Here is an 18,784-nt window from a genome sequence, read left to right on the forward strand (position 1 = left end):
TCTGATGGAGGGACTGCAGCCCCACCCAGTGAGCCTGTCACCCGCCTGCAGTGCACCTGCCGGTACACTCCCACTCCAGCCTTCCAGAAGCCACCCCGCAGAGGAGGTGGTAGACCCCACCCTGCCCCCACCCCCAGTGCCTCACCTCCCTGCCTGTTCTGCCAGTGCTTCTGTGAATGCAGGTGTCGGGGGAAGAGGGAGGATCGCCCTCTGCCGTTTCCCTTAAGGTTCTTATGGCTGGCCAAATAATTAACAAGACAGGTTAGCAGGAGAAAATAATACCAAGTTTAATAACATGTATACATGGGAGAAAGCAGGGACGCTGCGTTTCTCAACACAATAGCAGAAATTCTCGTCTTAAATACCATGTTCAGCCAACGACAAAGGAGGATGTTGGGGGTGGGGGGAGTCAGTCACAGGAGATTACCACTAAAGCACAGTAAACAAGAGTGAGGTTATTATGCAGATTTAAGGCCTCACCTTTCACATTGATAAGTTTCTAGGAATGAGGTCATCCCCCCTCTTCCCAATACAGAGAGGGAGATACCTTTACAAATGGAGATTTCCCTTATAAACGTAAATGTTTGTCTGGCAACTCCTCGCAGGGCCATCCAGAGAATGTGGCCAGAGAGACAGAACTTCCGATAAGATGGGCTTGTTGGTGCCTTTCCTATTGTAACATTTATCCTACATGATCTTTACAGCCATCATGATAGATCTGTTCCAGGAAGGAGCCACCATGTCAAATTCTTTAGGCAGTTAGTGGGGGAGGTCACATGTCCCTCAGAGAAAACAATCAAGGTAAAGAGATATATTTCAGGGTGGCCAAATCTTGATCTCGCACAGCACACAGGCTATAGCCACCAAGCTGCAGTCAGGAAGAACCGGAGGTCTGAGGAGATTCCGGCGAGCAGAGGCCAGCTCTAGTCCCTGTTGGAATCACGGTAAAGACCTTTCTTTGGCCTGAAAGGGCAGCTCCTAGTTCTCCTCAGAAAGGGCTTCAGAAAAGCCCACAGAATCTGCAGACAAGGAGAGGGGGATGGTCCTCGGCAATCACCGGGCTGCTATTAGCAGAAGAAGGGGGATCACAGGCCGGGCAGGGGGAGACTAAGCACAGGCATCTACCACACCCCACCTTTTGGGTCAGTCGTTGCACCCTGAGGAGCTTAGCAGCAGGGCCGGCCCCGACCTTTACATTCTTAAAAAAATTATTGAGGCCCCCAAAGCCTGTCTATTTATGTTGGTGATAGCTACCGATAGTTACCACTTACAAACGAAAACTGAGAATTTTTAAAACTATGTATTAGTTTTTAATTCACAGTCAACACGGGGTGGGCCCAGTGGCGCAGCAGTTAAGTGCGTGCCGCTCCGCTTTGGCTGCCCAGGGTTCGCCGGTTCGGATCCCAGGCGCGCACCAACGCTCCGCTTCTCCGGCCATGCTGAGGCCGCGTCCCACATACAGCAACTAGAAGGATGTGCAGCTATGACATACAACTATCTACTGGGGCTTTGGGGAGAAAAAGGAGGAGGATTGGCAATAGATGTTAGCTCAGAGCCGGTCTTCCTCAGCAAAAAGAGGAGGATTAGCACGGATGTTAGCTCAGGGCTGATCCTCCTCACGAAAAAATAAATAAAAAATAAAATAAAATACAACTCGGCCTGATGGACTCAGCAGCCACAGGTCCTGGCCCCCGTGGAGAGCGGCTGTTCTGGGAGCAGTTCCTGGCCCTCCGCGAGCTGTCCCGTCCTTTCGAGTGGTTACCCGCAGCGCGTCACGGCGGAGTTCATCAGCCCTCGCTCCAGACCCCAGGCTGGAGCTTCCCTGGGGCAGGGAGTGCCGAGGGACTGCAGGGGACAGGGACAGGCAGAACTCCCCTACAGTGGCATCTGGGAAGTGACCAGTCCAAGGAGAACCTAAAGAGCGTTTGAGCTTCCGCACCAGGCTGTGTGGCCACTCACAGCCCCTCAGACCTCTAGACCAGCCGCCAGCCCGAGGCGGCGCAGGCCTCCGCCGAAGGTCGCCCTCCTTGGCGCCAGAGCTGTCCGGGAGCAGCTGGGCTCAGGCAGTTCCCCCGGGGCCAGCAAGGGAGGCCACTGCCAGAGCCCCACAGCCCCAGACCCAAAGGCCAAACCTGTGGCTGAGGGCCGGGGGTGGGGGGGGTCGGGGCTGGACTCCAGGCCGCCACAGCCCACACCTTCAGGCTGGAGCGAGTGTAAGTTGCCCAGGAGACACGGAGGGAGGGGATCGGGGATCGGGGGATGAAGAGGCAGAGGGGGCGTGGCTTAGGCCCTGGTCTCACGTCCCCCAGTCCCTGGCCTGAGCCACATCATCTGGAAGGCTGAAGAAGGGGCAAGAAAATAGAGACTCTGAGAGCCAGGAACTGGTGCAAACGCCCTGGGCAGCTCCCTTCCTGGGGCGCAGAGGACCAAGAGCCCCAGGCTCCATGTCAGACGTGTTCTCGGGGCTTCAAGGAATCGCTGCCCCTTCCCAGCAACCCACAGCCTCCAATTGCTACCTCAACGTTCTGTCTGTGAAATGGGGACCCGCCACTGCATTGCAGAAGCAATATTTTCCTCTACTTTCTTAGATTCGGTGACCGGGGCCTGTGAATTAAACTAACAAATGGCAGATTAACAGGAAAAAATACATACAATTTTTATTAATATTTACACGCAGGAGAGTTCACAGAAAAGTGAAATTCAAAGAAGTGATCAGACTCAGGGGCTTATATGCCGTTTTAACAAAGGAAAAGGGGTTTGTGCTTCGAGGGACAATAAATTGTGGGGAAAGTCCTAGGAAATACATGGGGAAAAGGAATGGAAGATAAAGGTTAAAGTCTGTTTATGCAGACTCATCTTGGCGCCGACTCTCCATCTCCAATGATAAGAGTCACTCTTCTTTTCCTGGTACAGAAGACGGGATATCTTCACAAAGAGAAATTTATGTCACCTTCTTAAAAGGAAATGTATGCCCTGCTTTTAGGCAGAAGAGCGGAGGGCAGAGAACTCCTCCTGTGTGTGTTGATTCTCAGTTGCCTTCAACTCTATTTTATTAAAATAATCCTTTTGCCAAAGTGGCACATTCGAGGCTGGTGTATCTGATCCCCTTTAGCTGCCATCTAAAGGGTGGGGGGAGCATGGGTGGGTGACAGCGCTTGGCTCCAGAGCTCGTGGGAGAGCCAGATCTGTGTGCAGGTGCCAACCAGCGCACCCCAACTACAGGGACGGCTGGATCCTCAGGAACTCAGGGCACCCCTGGGTGAAGGCTCGATTTTAGAGAAGCGATCAGGATGAGGAGGACGGAGACAGGACACTCAGCCAGGAGGCTGTGTTTATGTCCCCGTGCATTTGAAAAAGCCTCCCCAGGGGCCGGCCTGGTGGCGCAGCGGTTAAGTGCACACACTCCGCTGAGGCAGCCCAGGGTTCGCAGGTTTGGATCCCGGGCGCGCATCGACGCACCACTTGTCAAGCCATGCTGTGCCGCCGTCCCTTATAAAGTAGAGGAAGATGGGCACAGATGTTAGCTCAGGGCCAATCTGCCTCAACAGAAAAAAAAAAAAGAGGAGGATTGGCATCAGATGTTAGCTCAGGGTTGATCTTCCTCACAAAAAAAAAAAAAAAAAGAAAAGAAAAAAGAAAAAGCCTCCCCGCACAGCAAAGCCAGTATCTTCCAAATACCGGTGCTTAGAGTGATAAAACATATAAGAAAAAAACAAAAAGGAAAACAGACAGCTTAAAAATAAATTTAAAGAAATAGTAGCAATGTTAGTCTCCTAGGGCTGCTGTAACAAATTACCACAGACGGGGTGGCTTAAAATAACGGAGATTTATTCTCTCACAATTCGGGAGGCCAGAAGTCTGAAATCAGGGTGTGGGCAGGGCTGGCTCCCCGGCAGGCTCTGAAGGAGAAGCTGCCCCACGTCTGTCTTCCAGCTTCTGTGGTTCTGATCCTCTGTGTGCCCAGGCTGTGGCTGCCTCACTCCCATCTCTGCCTCTGTCTTCACATGCCCTTGTTCCCTGTGTCTCTCTGTGTCCTTTTCTGTCTCTTTCGAGGACAGTCACTGGATTTAGCTCCCACCCCAAATCCAGTATGATCTCATCTCCATCCTTACCTTAATAACATCTGCACAGACCGTATTTCCAAATAAGCTTCCTGGAGTTTAATAAGAAATATATTTGGAGCCAGTCCTGATGGCCTAGTGGTTCAAGTTCAGTGCTCTCTGCTTCGGCGGCCCAGGTTCAGTTCCTGGTCTTGGAACCACACCACCTGTCTGTCGGTAGCCGTGCTGTGGCGGCGGCTCACATAGAAGAACTAGAAGGACTTACAACTAGAATATACAACCATGTGCCAGGGCTTTGGGGAGAAAAAAAAAAGAAAGAAAAGGAGGGAGATTGGACAGATGTTAGCGCTAGGGACATCTTTTCCTGCAAAAAAGAAAAGAAAAGAAATATATTTGGGGGCCGGCCCCGTGGCTTAGTGATTAAGTGTGCGCACTCCACTGCTGGCGGCCCGGGTTCGGATCCCAGACGTGCGTTGACGTGCCAGTTCTCCGGCCATGCCGACACCGCATCCCAAATACAGCAACTAGAAGGATGTGCAACTATGGCATACAACTATCTACTGGGGCTTTGGGGGGAAAATAAATAAAATTATGAAAAAAAAAAAAAGAAAGAAATATATTTGGTCTTGGTCTCCAGTTCCCGGCACAGAGCTCCTAAAACCCTTGGAATTTCCCGAGGCATAGGTGTGTCTTTTGTCATTCATAAGGAGCCCCTTTTGATCACACCTGAGTTTATGCTAATGAGGTGGCTTGGGGTGCTGGGGGAGCCCAGGTAGCTTCAGGTTGAGGGCTGGTCACCAGAGAGACCAAGAGATTAGAGGCTGGGAAATTTCAGACCCACCCCCACCTCTGGGCAGGGCAGAGGGGCTAGAGACCAGGGAGAGAGTCTCAGCTAGCAGACACATCCTCACCCCGGAGAGGGGAACACCCCAGCTCCGTGGAGACAGAAGCTCCTGCTCTCCAGACCCTCTGGACCTCGCCCTGGGCACCTCTTCATCTGGATGCTCATTTGTGCCCTTTATGATAAACCAGTACACGTCAAAAAGGGCCTTCCTGAGTTCTGTGAGCCATTCTAGCAAATTCTCAAACCTGAGGAGGGGGTCGTGAGGATGCCTGATTTACAGCCGGTCGGTCGGAAGTACGGGTGTCTGAAGTGAGGGTGGCCTTGTAGGACTGAGTCCTATAACTTGTGACACTAACCCCACATGGACCGTGTCAGAACCGCATTGACTTGCTGGACGTCCAGTTGAGGTCAGAGAATTGGTTGGCATGGGAAAACCTGGCACATTCGGTGTCAGGAAACATCCCAGTCCTATTCTGAGGTTCTAGGTGGACGTGAATTCTGGGGGGACACTATTCACCCCACGACAGTAATATGAACAGTAAAGTGGACGTGGAGAGACTGAGATGGTGCCCGTGACTGACCACAGTGAGGGACACAGCCAGACGAGGCAGCCTTGACCCCTGGCTGTCACCCACCGGGTCCAACAGCAGCTGACTCCAGCCTGAGCCTGTGTCCTGCACTGTCACTGGGACGAGGGTGCTGGGCCATGCTGTAGACTGAATGCTGTGTCCCCCCAGATTCGTATGTTGAAACCTGACCCCCCAGTGTGATGATGTCAGGAGGTGGGGCCTTTGGGGGTGATGAGGTCATGAGGGCGGAGCCCCCGTGAGTGGGAACAGTGACCTTATGAAGGGGACCCCAGAGAGCTCCCTTGCCCCTTCCTCCATTTGGGGACACAGCGAGAAAACGCATCTGTGAACCAGGAAACAGACTCCCACCAGACACCGAATCTGCTGGCACCTTGTTCTTGGACTCCAGCCTCCAGAGCTGTGAGCAATAAATGTGTGTGGTTTATAAGCCCCCGTCTATGGTTCTCTTATAGCAGCCGGAACGGACTAGGACAGCCAAACACCTGCTGAGGGCCAAGTGGGGACACCACCGAGGACGAGCAGACGAGGGCTGCTGGCTGGTGTCGAGTCTGCAGAGGGGGTGGACACAGAACCTCTGTCATCCCACCCCTGCCCTGGATCTGCCATGACAGCTCCCTCCGCTACACGCGACACCCACCTTCCATCTGGCCTCCTTCCCCCGCCGGGAATGGCGGCCTGTGCCCTCTGCAGCGCCCCTCACAGCTGCCACCTCCGGCCCTGGGAGCTATCCTGAGCTCCAGCCCGCCCCAGCCTCCCACACGGTTCCTCCAGGCCCGCCCCCTCTTCCCCCTCGCCCACCTGCCCCTGCTCTCAGACACGAGAAAGGCCTCGCCATCCGTAGTGTACCCTCCAAGACTCCGTTTGCTCCGTGGACAATGCCCTGGAGGGACACAGCCAGCTGTGGACGGCGGTGGCCACCCCCGGAGAGCGCTGAGAAGGCGCTCGGCGGAAGGCTGTATAGACTTTGGCGTTGTACTAAATTAATTCTCCAAAACAAACGATTGCTTCTGTAATTTGGAAACAGTTTTTAAAGGTGCCCAGATGCACTTCCTCTGAGCTCCAAATTTCCCTGGCTGATCGAAGACCACATTACAATAATCAACTGGACAACGAAGTGAGACTTGGAGCCCCCCAAAACCAAGGTGCAGGCCTTGTTCAAGGTCGTGTCCCCAGCTCTGGCTCCTGGCCCCCAGGAGAGACCACGGGGTTGTGTTTTTGAGCTGAGGTTGCACAGGCAGGACCAGTCAAGGTGCACCGTGCACACAGTACCACCTAGAGGCCAGACTGCAAATAGCAGTCTGTAACTAAGTGGTGGGGAACCGGGTGCTGGAGCCAGAAGAGGCAAGGAGGGTGGGGAGCACGAGAGCACCCCTACTTTCTGCTCCAGGGACAGGGCAGGACCGGCGGGGACATCACAGACGTAAATGCCCGGCCACTCTATAGAAAGAACATGCTAACAACTACTGGGAACAGAGCAGACGGCTCAGGGGGACCCGGCATCCGGGAGCCAGGTGAGGCTGGCTGGAACCCGAGGCCCTGGGAGCCTCTAAGCTTCTGCCTCCACTTTTCTCTGGAAGAGCCCAGGGGAGACAGGAGACAGAAGAGGAGCTCTGGGGAGCACTGGGGGGGGGCTGGTAGGGGGAGCAGAAGAGGAGGGAGGCACGTTCAGAGGAAAACAGAGGGTCAGAAAGGTTCGCTTATTTGCCCAAGGTCACAGAGTGGGAAAAGGTGGACCTTGAACCCACACCCAGTTGGTTTCCCTCCAGTCAGCCCTGCTGCCTCCCAGAGGGTGAGGACAGGCCCCTCCTGGCTGGAACCTAGTTACCCCCTGGCCTGTCTGCCCCCCCATGCTGTGTACCCCTTTCTGGTTCTACTGTCCCCTCACCCTAAACCCACTCCCAGACATTCCCCTCCCACTGGGGGCACCAACCACCAAACCACCGAGCGGCACGACAGGCCCCAGGTGTGAACTGGTCAGAGTTCAGGGCGGCTCACGGTGTTGCACCACCTCCGACCTCCACCCTCCCACCGCCAGGGAGGGCGAGGTCACAGCCTCACGATCTGAATGAGTCAGAAGCCCCCGGTGGGGGCCGGCCCGGTGGTGCAGCGGTTAAGTGCGCGCGCTCCGCTGCAGCAGCCCAGGGTTCGCAGGTTCAGATCCCGGGCGCGCACAGAGGCACCGCTCACCAAACCACGCTGTGGCGGCGTCCCATATAAAGTGGAGGAAGATGGGCATGGATGTTAGCCCAGGGCCAGTCTTCCTCAGCAAAAAGAGGGGGATTAGCAACAGATGTTAGCTCAGGGCTGATCCTCCTCACACACACACACAAAAAGTCAGAAGTCCTCAGTGGATGGGGGTGGACAGGCAGGCCTCCTCCCGCCCTGCCCAGGGTCAACGGCATCCTGCGGGTTTTCACCTGCAGCTCAGGGGACACAAATGTGATCTGATCCCCCCAGAGGCACAGTGGGGGTCTACACCAGCCACGTCCAACAGCAATTTAAAGTGGGTCACATTTAAACATTCCACTCACCACCATGAAGAAAGCAAAAAGGAACAGGTGAATTTTTTTTGTTTTTTTTTAATAGAGGTGAAATTCACATAACATAAATTACCCATTTAAAGTGCACAAGTCCCCAACATTGAGTACATTCACGATGCTGTGCAACCACCCCCTCTATCTAGGTTCATAATATTTCCATCACTCCAGAATAGACCCTGTGCCCATTAGCAGTTGCTCCCCATTCCCCCCACCCCCAGCCCCTGGGAACCACCAGGCTACTTTCTGTCTGTATGGATTTGCCTGTTCTGGACATTTCACGTCAATGGGGTCACACACTACGTGGCCTTTTGCGACTGGTTTCTTTCACTGAGCATAATGTTTTCAAGGTTTATCCACATTGTGGCGTATGTCAGAGCTTCCTTCCTTTTTACGGCTGAATAGTATTCCACTGTTATTGTGGTCCACTGGATGGACCACATGTGGTTTATCCGTTCATCTGTTGAGGGACATCTGGGAGGTTTCTACCTTTGGGGATTGTGAACAGTGCTGCTTTGTACGTGCGTGGACAAGGATTTATTTGAACACCTGCTTTCAATTATTTGGGGTCTATGCCTAGGAGATCTCCATTTGCACCAGCACATTTCAAGCACTCAATAGCCACACGTGGCTTGTGGCGACGTCCTGGACAGCGCAGGTCTGGCCTCACACTCCTGGGGTCATTCTCGAGCTCTTGTGCCTGGGCGGTCACCCCCACCACTGCCCCCTAGTGTCCGGGTGCAGGATCCCACTCCGCGCCTCCACGATGAGGTGAGTAGGTGACCGCTGCACAGTAGGCTGCCAGACTACCCTCCAATCCCTGCTCTGCCTCCTACACACACATCCTGCTCTGCTGTGAACGTGTGTCCCCACAAAATTCACGTGTTGAAATCCCAACCCTCAGAGATGATGGTGTTAGGAGAAGGGGCCTTTGGGAGGAGCCCAGTGAGTGGGATCAACGCCCTTGTAAAGGGGACCCCAGAGAGCTCCCTCACCCTCCTTCTGTCGTGTGAAGACACAGCGAGAAGATGCTGTCCGTGAACCAGGAAGAGATTCCTCCCCAGAACCCCACCATGATCTTGGACTCCAGCCTCCAGAACTGTGGGAAATAGATTTCTGTTGTTTATAAGCCCCCAGTCTGTGGTTCTATTATAGCAGCCAGAACAGAAGGAGACACATCCCAGCCAGGGACCTCAGCCTTCTAATCAATAAAATAGCAGTAAGCTACGGAGGGCATGCGTGTGCAGACCCTGGGGGCCATCTGGCACTGTGTGTGTGTGTGTGTGTGTGTGTGTGTGTGTGTGTGTGTGCGCGCGCGCGCGCGGTACCAACCACAGCAGCACGAGACGATCTGTAAAAGCAAGAGACTCTGCCTGTGCCCCTCTGGGAAGAGGTGGAGCCCCAGAATCCCACAGGAGTCACCCGGCTGCAGAGGCCACTGCATAAGGGAGCCATCGCTGACCATCAGCTGCCTGTAGGCACCCTGAGTTGGGGGTCACCCATGTGCTGCTCACCAGGAGCAGAGCTGGGGTGGGGGGGGGTGGCCGGGGCGGGGAGACCCCAGGTCGACAGGGGCCTGCTGGAGCTTCTACAGGACTGCTCCTCGGGGAGATGCTCCCAGCCTCTCAGGGCTGACCGGGCAGGCCCCGAGGCCACATCAGGCCTCCCTGTGACTCATTCATCCTGGTGAGGACCCCGCAGCGGGGGCGGAGAAAGCAGCCTTTAAATATAGCTCAGCGCCATCTGAGGCTGCGGGGCTGCGGGAAGGGAGCCAGCGGCCGCCCCTGACCCAGCCAGCCTCCCTCCTGGCTGGGTCCAGACGCCCGCCTCCCTGCCTTCCCGCCCTTCCCTTGCAGCCTCAAACAGCCCACCGCCCCCAGGGCCAGGCTCAGACGCATAGGGTTTCTGGAAATGTGAGACATAAAAAGAACCCGGGGCTAGCGCAGGGGGGCAGTGGCCACCGGCCTGCTGAAAGATGCCACCCCCACGCTGCCCGAAGCTGGCAAACAGCCCCCCTACACACACTTGGTGCAGACTCGGCCACAAGCCGGCATCTAGAATCAGGCACAAGGAGGCCAACCAGTTGGGGGAAAGCCGGTCTGACCTTAAGAAGGCCTCGCTCCTGGGCCAGAGCTGGGCCCTGGAAATGGCCAATCGTGCGATGTCCCCAGCCGAGGCGGGTCAAGCCTGCCCCAGGAACTTACCTCTCGCCGAGGACACCGGGACTCCGTGGAGGTCTGGCGGCCAGCCCCTGGCAGGGCTCCAGCCGGGCTCGGCCTTCCCGGGCTCTGAATGTGCAGGACGGCCTGCAGGACGGCCGTGGTCGCAAGTGCAGCATCCACCCGCCCCCTCAGCCCCGCCTGGGCCCGCCCCGCTGCAGGCTGCACTCTGCCCGGCTCCACCCCTCCACGCCCACCGCCCCAGCCGAGAAACTGCAGCCCCCAGCCAGCCAGCGCCCCGCTCTGCTCACGCACCCGCCCGACCTGCAGGCCTGGCGCCCCACACCCGCCTCCGCCCGCCCGGCCGCCCAGACGGCCGAGCGCTCCCCTCGCCCCCGCCGGCGCTGTCTGCCGTTCCCTCTGCTATACGTTGGGCACCGGCTGTGCGCCAGGCACAGGCCCAGGAGCCCGGGACGCACCGCGGAGAGGAAGACGGGCGCCGTCCGTGGGCTCACGGTCAGATGGAGGAGGCGGAGAGCACGTCAACAAACAGAAGAGAAAAAGTGCAGACATGTAATGAATTACACCTGGGACGTGCTCTGTGCAGGAGCAGCCCCGAGCACCGCAGAGAGGCCCACCTTCCTCTGCAGGGGAGGGAAGGTGTCCTCCAGGCCTGAAGGACGATTGGTCTGGTAGGAGAAGGGAAGGGGAGGGGACATGGCGTGCAGGAAAAGAAGCTCTGAGAAGGAGCAAATTGAGAGGACCCAGAGGCAAGGTGCGTCCTCCTTGGAACCATTTGCCCTTTATCCTGAGGGCAGTGGGGAGCCGCTGAAGGCTCAGGAGAGCTGGCATGCTCAGACTTCCATGTGTAGAAGCTCACGGACTTAGATTCAGAAAGCAGAACAGAGGGCGCCAGGGGCTGGGCAAGAGAGCGAAGAGGAGTTAGTGTTTAATGGGGACAGAGTTTCCACCTGGACTAATGACCAAGTTCTGGAGATGGATGGTGGTGATGGTTGCATGACTTAATGCCACTGAACTGTGGCGCTTAAAAATGGTTAAAATAGTAAATCTCGGGCCAGCTTCAGTGGCCTAGTGGTTAAGTTCGCACCCTCCACTTCAGCAGCCTGGGGTTCACAGGTTCGGATCCCGGGCGTGGACCTACACAGTGCTCATCAAGCCATGCTGTGGCGGTGGCCCACATACAAAGTAGAGGAAGATGGGCACAGAGGTTAGCTCAAGACTAACCTCCCTCAGCAAAAAGACGAGGATTGGCAACGGGTGTTAGCTTGGGGCCAATCATCCCGACCAAACAAACAAACAAAAAAAAAGCTTGAAATGGTAGATCTCGGGCCAGCCCCGGTGGCCTAGTGGTTAAGTTCAGCTGACCCCACTTTGGCAGCCCAGGTTCAGTTCCCAGGCATGGACCCATCAGTGGACCCATACACCACCCATCAGTGACCACACTGCGGTGGTGACCCACGTACAAAATAGAGGAAGATTGGCAACAGATGTTCGCTCAGGGCAAATCTTCCTCAGCAAATTAATTAATTAATTAAACAAAATGGTAAATCTCATGTATATTTTACCACAATTTTAAAAAGTAAAAATAAATGGTTAAAATGGTCAATTTTATGTTATGTATATTTTACCACGCACACACACTAAAAAGCTCGTTGGTTAAGGTGGAAACAACCCATGTGTCCATCAATGGATGAATGGCTAAACAAACTGTGGTGTATCCATACAAGGGGGTATTCAGCCAGAAAAGGAGCAAAATCTTGATACACGCTACAACCTGGGTGAACCTTGAGAACACACCTGGAGAAGCCAGGCCACACAGTGGATGATTCCCTTGACATGAAATATCCAGAACAGGCGAATCTCTACAGACAGAACGCAGACTGGTGGCTGCCAGGGGCTGGGGGCGGGGGGCACTGTTCATGGGTGCGGGGTTTCTCAGGGTGATGAGGTGCCCTGGAGATGATGGTGGTGGTGGTTGCACAACATTGTGAAGGCACGGAATACCAGGGGATTGTACACTTGAAGTGGTTCATTCTATGTTACATGGATTTGTCTCAAAAAAAGGAAAAGAGGCTCGAGGGGCAGAGACCAGCTCAGGGAGGTGGGACACAGCTCCAGACCCAAGGCAATGGCCGGCGATGGCACCCAGTGAGGGTGGTGACAGCAGGCGGGGGAAAGCAGAGGAAAGGGAGAAACGGGAGACGGTCACTGGTTGGACGGGAGGCGGCTCCCGGCTGCTTCTGTCCCATCCGCCAGCCCCGGGGCCGGGCCCTTTCTTGAGGCGGGTCCGGCCTCCCTGTCTTTGCTCCTGCTGGGCCCACGGCCAGCCTGCCCACCTCAGGCCTCAATCCCGCTCCACCTTGAAGACCCGAGTGCCCCTCCTCCCGGCCGCCACCCTCCCCCTCCCCTCCCCAGGGTCAGTTATCAGTCCTCAGCCTGTCCGGGCCACTGCACTCTCACTCCCAATCCACCCCACTTTGCTGTCCCAGTGAGGAGACGCCGCGGGGAGCCCTGAGTCCTTCAGAACCCAGGCCCTTCAGAGCAGCCTTCTGCAAACTTCTTCTCAAAAGGGCCAGGCAGGAAATGTTTTCTGCTTCGAGGGCCAGGTGGTCCCTGTCACGATGACTCGACTCTGCCTTGTAGCACAGCTGTGTGTCAATAAAACTTTATGGACAGGGAAATTTCTTTTAATTGAAATATATTTGACATACAACATTGTGTAAATTTAAGGTGTCTAACATGTTCATTTGACACATTTATATATTGTAGTATGATTGCCATCGTAACGAGAAGTAACACCTCTATCGAGTCACGTTATCATCTTTTCTTTTTACTAGTTGGAATAATTAAGTTCTGGTCTCTTAGCAAGTTTGATGATTATAATACAATACTGTTGTCTATATTCACTATACTCTGCAGTAGATCCCTGGGGTTTATTTACTACTTGTGGCAAGTTTGTACCCTTAAACAACATCTATCCTGTTCCCCCACCTCCCTAGACACTGAAATTTGAATTGCATATAATTTTCATGTCGTGAAATTTTTTGGATTGTTTTTCAACCATTTAAAATGAAAAGGCCATTCTTTGGCTATAATTAACAAGACAAGAAATAACAAGTGTTGGAGAGGATGTGGAGAGAAGGGAACTCTCATACGCTGCTGGTGGGAGTGCAAACTGGTGCAGCCACTATGGAAAACAGTATGGAGATTCCTCAAAAAATTAAGGATAGAACTACCATATGATCCAGCTATTCCACTGCTGGGTATTTATCCAAAGAACATGAAAACACAAATGTGTAAAGATACATGCACCCCTGGGTTCATTGCAGCGTTATTCACAATAGCCAAGACTTGGAAGCAACCTAGGTGCCCATCAAGGGATGAATGGATAAAGAAGATGTGGTGTATATACACAATGGAATACTACTGAGCCATAAAAAAGGATGGAACCTGGCCATTTGTGACAACATGGATGGACCTTGAGGGTATTTTGCTAAGCGAAATATGTCAGAGGGAGAAAATCAAATACCGTATGATCTCACTCATAAATAGAAGACAAAAACAACAAACACACACATAGAGACAGAGATTGGATTGGTGGTTACCAGAGGGGAGGAGGGGAGGGAGAAGGGAGAAAGGAGTGGTTCACACACGTGTGTGGTGATGGATTGCAATTAGTCTTTGGGTAGTGAATATGATGTAATCTACACAGAAACTGAAATATAATGATGTAACCTGAAATTTATATAATGTTATAAACCAGTTACCTCAATTAAAATGAATAAATAAATAAGAAAATTTTTTAAAAAGTGGGTAAAGAACAAAATAAGATCCTGGAAATGAATCCAAATATTCCAATAATCAAACTCAATTTAATTGTGATATAGTTTACAAAAACACAGGTGAATCTAAACAATTTGATGTCTAACATTAGATCTACATGTGGTAAAACGATGAGGAAGAGAAGACGACTAACATGAAATTTATGATGTGGTTATTTCCACAGGAGAGAGAGGGCCCCTGGGGAAAAAAAATTAAGAAAATGAAATGGAGGGGCCCGCCTAGTAGTGCAAGAGGTTAAGTGCACGCGCTCCGCTGCGGCGGCCCGGGGTTCGCAGGTTCGGATCCCGGGCGCACACCGACGCACCGCTTGTCAGGCCATGCTGTGGCGGCGTCCCATATAAAGCGGAGGAGGATGGGCACGGGTGTTAGCTCAGGGCCAGTCTTCCTCAGCAAAAAAAGAGGAGGATTGGCATGGATGTTAGCTCAGAGCTGGTCTTCCTCACAAAAAAAAAAAAGAAAAGAAAATGGAATGAAAAGGCCATTCTTAACTCGCAGGCCCTACAGAAACAGGCGACAGGCTGCACTCAGTACCCCCGCTGTGGTGGCTTCAACACCACATCTTGCACCTTATCTGCCCCTTCTAACACCATATCAGGGAGTCTGAGAGGATTGTCTGGGTTTTTAAAAATGCGTGATTATGATAGGGATGCTATAAACCCACACTGCTATCAGCAGGAGGTCCCACGGCACGGAGGCCCGCTCTGGTGCCTTCTGTCTCCCGTCCTGCACCTGTGGCTCCATGGGGAGCCCCTGCGATCAGCTAAGGAAGAGAAGATTCAGGGTGATTGACGGATGGTCCTGCGTTACCTCCGGGCTCCACCTGAGGGCAGGCAGCGCAGCGCCACAGCCCCTCTCTGGGACGTCCCTGAAGGACAGGGTGACGAGAACCCCCCCCATGGGAAAAACTTTGGGCAATGTACTCAGTTGTTCACTTTACTTGGAGGGAGACACGGCTGGATGGGCGATTACATGCTGGTTCGTGGGCTGTGGCCAGTGGTTTGGCTGGATGGCCAGGGACTTGAAGAGAAGATGATTGGAAAATTGTGACAAGGAGGTCTGGGGAAGACGCAGGCGGACAGGCTTCTCTGAATGGGCCAAAAGTGTGAAGATAGTGTGTCCCGTGTGAATGCTCCCTGCTGTGGTCTGAATGTGTGTGTCCCCCCAAAAAATACTCATAAGCTGAAATCCTATCCCCCAAGGTGATGGTATTAGGAGGCGGGGCCTTTGGAAGGTGACGAGGTTATGAGGGTGGGGCCCTCATGAATGGGATCAGTCCCCTTGTAAAAGGGACCCTGTGGGGCAGGCCTGGTGGCCTAGTGGTTAAGTTTGGCGTGCTCTGCTTCGGCAGCCCAGGGTTCAGTTCCCAGGCGTGGACCTACGCCACTCGTCAGCGGCAATGTTATGGTGGTGACCCACATACAAAATAGAGGAAGATTGGCACAGATGTTAGCTCAGGGCGAATCTTTCTCAGCAAAAAAAATAAAAAATAAAAGGGACCCCTTCCACCATGTGAGGACACAGGCAGGAGATGGCCAGAAGAGGGCTCTCACCAGACACCAACCTGCCGGCGCCTTGATCTGGAATGTCCAGCCTCCAGAACTGTGAGAAATAAATGTCTTATTTATAAGCCACCTGGTCTATGGTTATTTTTGTTATAGCAGCCAGAATGGATCAAGACACTCGCCAAAGGGTATGTGTCTTAGCAGAGGAGGATTTTAATAATCAAGTAGGGGGCCGGCCCCATGGCTTAAGTGCGCGTGCTCCGCTGCTGGTGGCCCGGGTTGGGATCCCGGGCGCGCACCGACGCACCGCTGGTCAGGCCATGCTGAGGCCGCGTCCCACATACAGCAACTAGAAGGCTGTGCAGCTATGACCTACAACTATCTACTGGGGCTTTGGGGGGAAAAAATAAATAAATAAAAATTATAAAAAAACATAATCAAGTGGGTAGGATGACCCATCCCATGGATACCCACCAGCCTCTCTCCCAGCCACCCTGTCAAGATCTAATGGGCTCATGAACAAAGTGGTCACCAGCGCCTCCCCCGCCTGCCAGGCAGCCACCCATAGCCGTCTGGTCTATGTTGTGACCCTGCTTTCACCACCATCCTGGGAGTTCACTGCTTCTGAGCGTCTCCCGTGGGCAGGCAATGAGCGGCCACCCTCCCCGCAGCCCAGAGCCACATCCACTTGTGCAGACATGGCCCGGAGGCGGGAAGGCCAGTACCTGGTGGGAGCAGAGGATTAACACCGGGCAGGCTCCTTCCCTTCCCTCCTGCCCTGCACCGCCCCCACCACATACCCTTGTAAATCCTTTTATTTGAAGCCAGAGCAGAAGCATGCAACACTTAATTTGGTGACTTGCTTTCTTTTTAATTGAGGCAAAATTCACATAACACAAAATTAACCAGTAACCATTTTAAAGTATACGATTCAGTGGCATTGAGTTCCTTCACAACGTTTTGCAACCATCACCTCTACCTGGTTCCAGAACATTTCCATCACCCCAAAAGGAGACTTCCTATGCATTAAGCAGCCACTCCCCGTCCCGCCTGCTCCCAGCCTCTGGCAACCACTATTTTCTGCCTCTGGATTTGCCTCTTCTGGACGTTTCATATAAATGAAGTCATACAATATGTGACCTTTGTGACTGGCTTCTTTTGTTGAGCATGATGTTTTTGAGGTTCATCCATGTTGTAGCATGAATCAGAGCTTCATTCCTTTTTATGGCTGAGTAATAGTCCACTGTATGGATGGCCCACCGTGCATTTATCCATTCATCATTGATGGACATGTGTGTTGTTTCCACCTTTTGGACATTGGGAATATTGCTCCTACGAGCATGCCTGTAAAAGAATTTGAGCACCTGTTGTCAATTCTTTGGGGTATCACGACTTGCTTTTTACTTAACAATATAGCAAAGACGTCCCATCGCAGGCTGGCTCTACACCCAGTCTCTGATCCACCCAGAACTCAGTAAATGTGTGTGGAATGAATCAATGAATCAATGCATTGATGAATCAATGTTTAGACGAGCCTTTCCTTAGCACACTGCAGTTTTTGCTGGCAAAGAAGCTGGCTGGCTAAGGGGAGAGGCTTAAATGCAACAGTGGGGTTGGGGGCGGGGAGTACAAAGTCAGGCGAGCCCAGCAAAATAGAAAGAGGGATATAGATTCCTTCTTCCTGAATTCTGGGGACCCGAGGGGTTTTCTGGAAAGGTCCCAACCTTACAGTCCAGCTCTAAGGGTCAGAAGGACGGGGTGCTGGGGTTGTCCCAAGACAACTGCCCAGACGGTGAGGCCAGCCTGCAGGATGGGGACAGCATCCGCCCACAAGCATGTGCCGAGATGCATGTGCCTGTCTTGCAAAGATTCTTCCCTTTTACACTACAAATGTGGGATGGGGGGAGCCGAGAAAAAGCGGTCTGTTCAGAACAACCCCCTCTGCCACGTAGGGCATGAGCAGCCACAGACAGTATGGGCATGAACAGGCGTGATGTGGACACTTCATTTACGAAGCCTGAAATTGTCATTTCACACCACACGATTTTCACGTTTCACGGAATGCTCTGCTTTTGTTTTCAACTGTTTAAAAATGTAACAATCATTCTGAGCCCGAGGGCTGTGCAGAGAGGATGGGCGGATGTAGCCTGCCGGCTGTGGTTTGGAGACTCCGGTCCAGTCCGCCTCTTCCCCTCCTGCACGACACGCGTCGGCCTGGCACAGGCGAGGCTGTGCAGAGGTGCTGCCTGAGTGACCGAATGCATGCACGAATGGGGCAACAACAGGTCAGCGCTTTGCAGCCAGCTGGTCCAGCACACGAACCCTGTGCTTTTGCTTCTTTCCTGAGCCACCTCGGGAAAGCCGCTTAACCTCTCTGGGCATTGGGTTTTCAGCTGTAAGTGCATCTGGCGCTGTGCAGGGCGTGCCTCCACTTCCAGAGCCTCCCCTGGTTCTGCCCACTCTGTGTCCCGCTCCCTGGGCCCACTTTAAGAGGGGGAAGGCAGGGACCTCCCTGCGCTGGCTCAGGGCCCCCACCTCGCTCTTCAAGCCCGCTGGGCTGGCGCCAGGGCCCGCTCTGAACCACACACACACTCTCATCCTGGCCTAAATATATTTCAACCTCAGAGACACTCCACGCCCCACACTCATTTCCGCCTTCCTGCCCTAGTGCGGTGCTGAGAAAAAAATCCCACTGGTTGGAGGCAAGGGGAGGGGAGGAGGAGGGACACAGCCCGTGCCACCCGTCTGAGATGCGGCCTCAGGGGTGCTGGGCACCATGCGGATGCTAGGAAGGCCAAGGAGAACGGGGCCCCAGCCTGCACCCTGTTTCTCTGCTTGGGTCAGCAGCTCTGTGAGTCACCATTCTGGCCGCTGCTGGCCCAGAGCCAGGGCTGGGTGGACCCGAGGGCGGGCCGGTGGTGAGACCTACTTCAGCCTCCGGTCGCTCCTCCACGCCCACAGGGGCCTTGGGTCTGGCAGCACACGCCCTGGCCTCAGCCTCGGCCCAGTGAATCCGGACGGACGCAGGTGGGGCTCCCCACGTCCTCTGGCTGCCGTGGCCACCGCCCACCCCTGGGAACCGGGAAGAGAAAGGCTGCCTGTCTCCACCCACCCAGCTCTGCTCACCCACCGCCCAGCAAGCCCCCACCCGGGGAGGGGAGCCACCGCCCCTCCCTCCAGCCAGGGGGAGGGGACATGGCCAGACTGCTGGCCCTGCCAGCCCCACC

This window comes from Diceros bicornis, chromosome 30 (genome assembly GCF_020826845.1).
Source record: "Diceros bicornis minor isolate mBicDic1 chromosome 30, mDicBic1.mat.cur, whole genome shotgun sequence".
Taxonomy (NCBI): domain Eukaryota; kingdom Metazoa; phylum Chordata; class Mammalia; order Perissodactyla; family Rhinocerotidae; genus Diceros; species Diceros bicornis.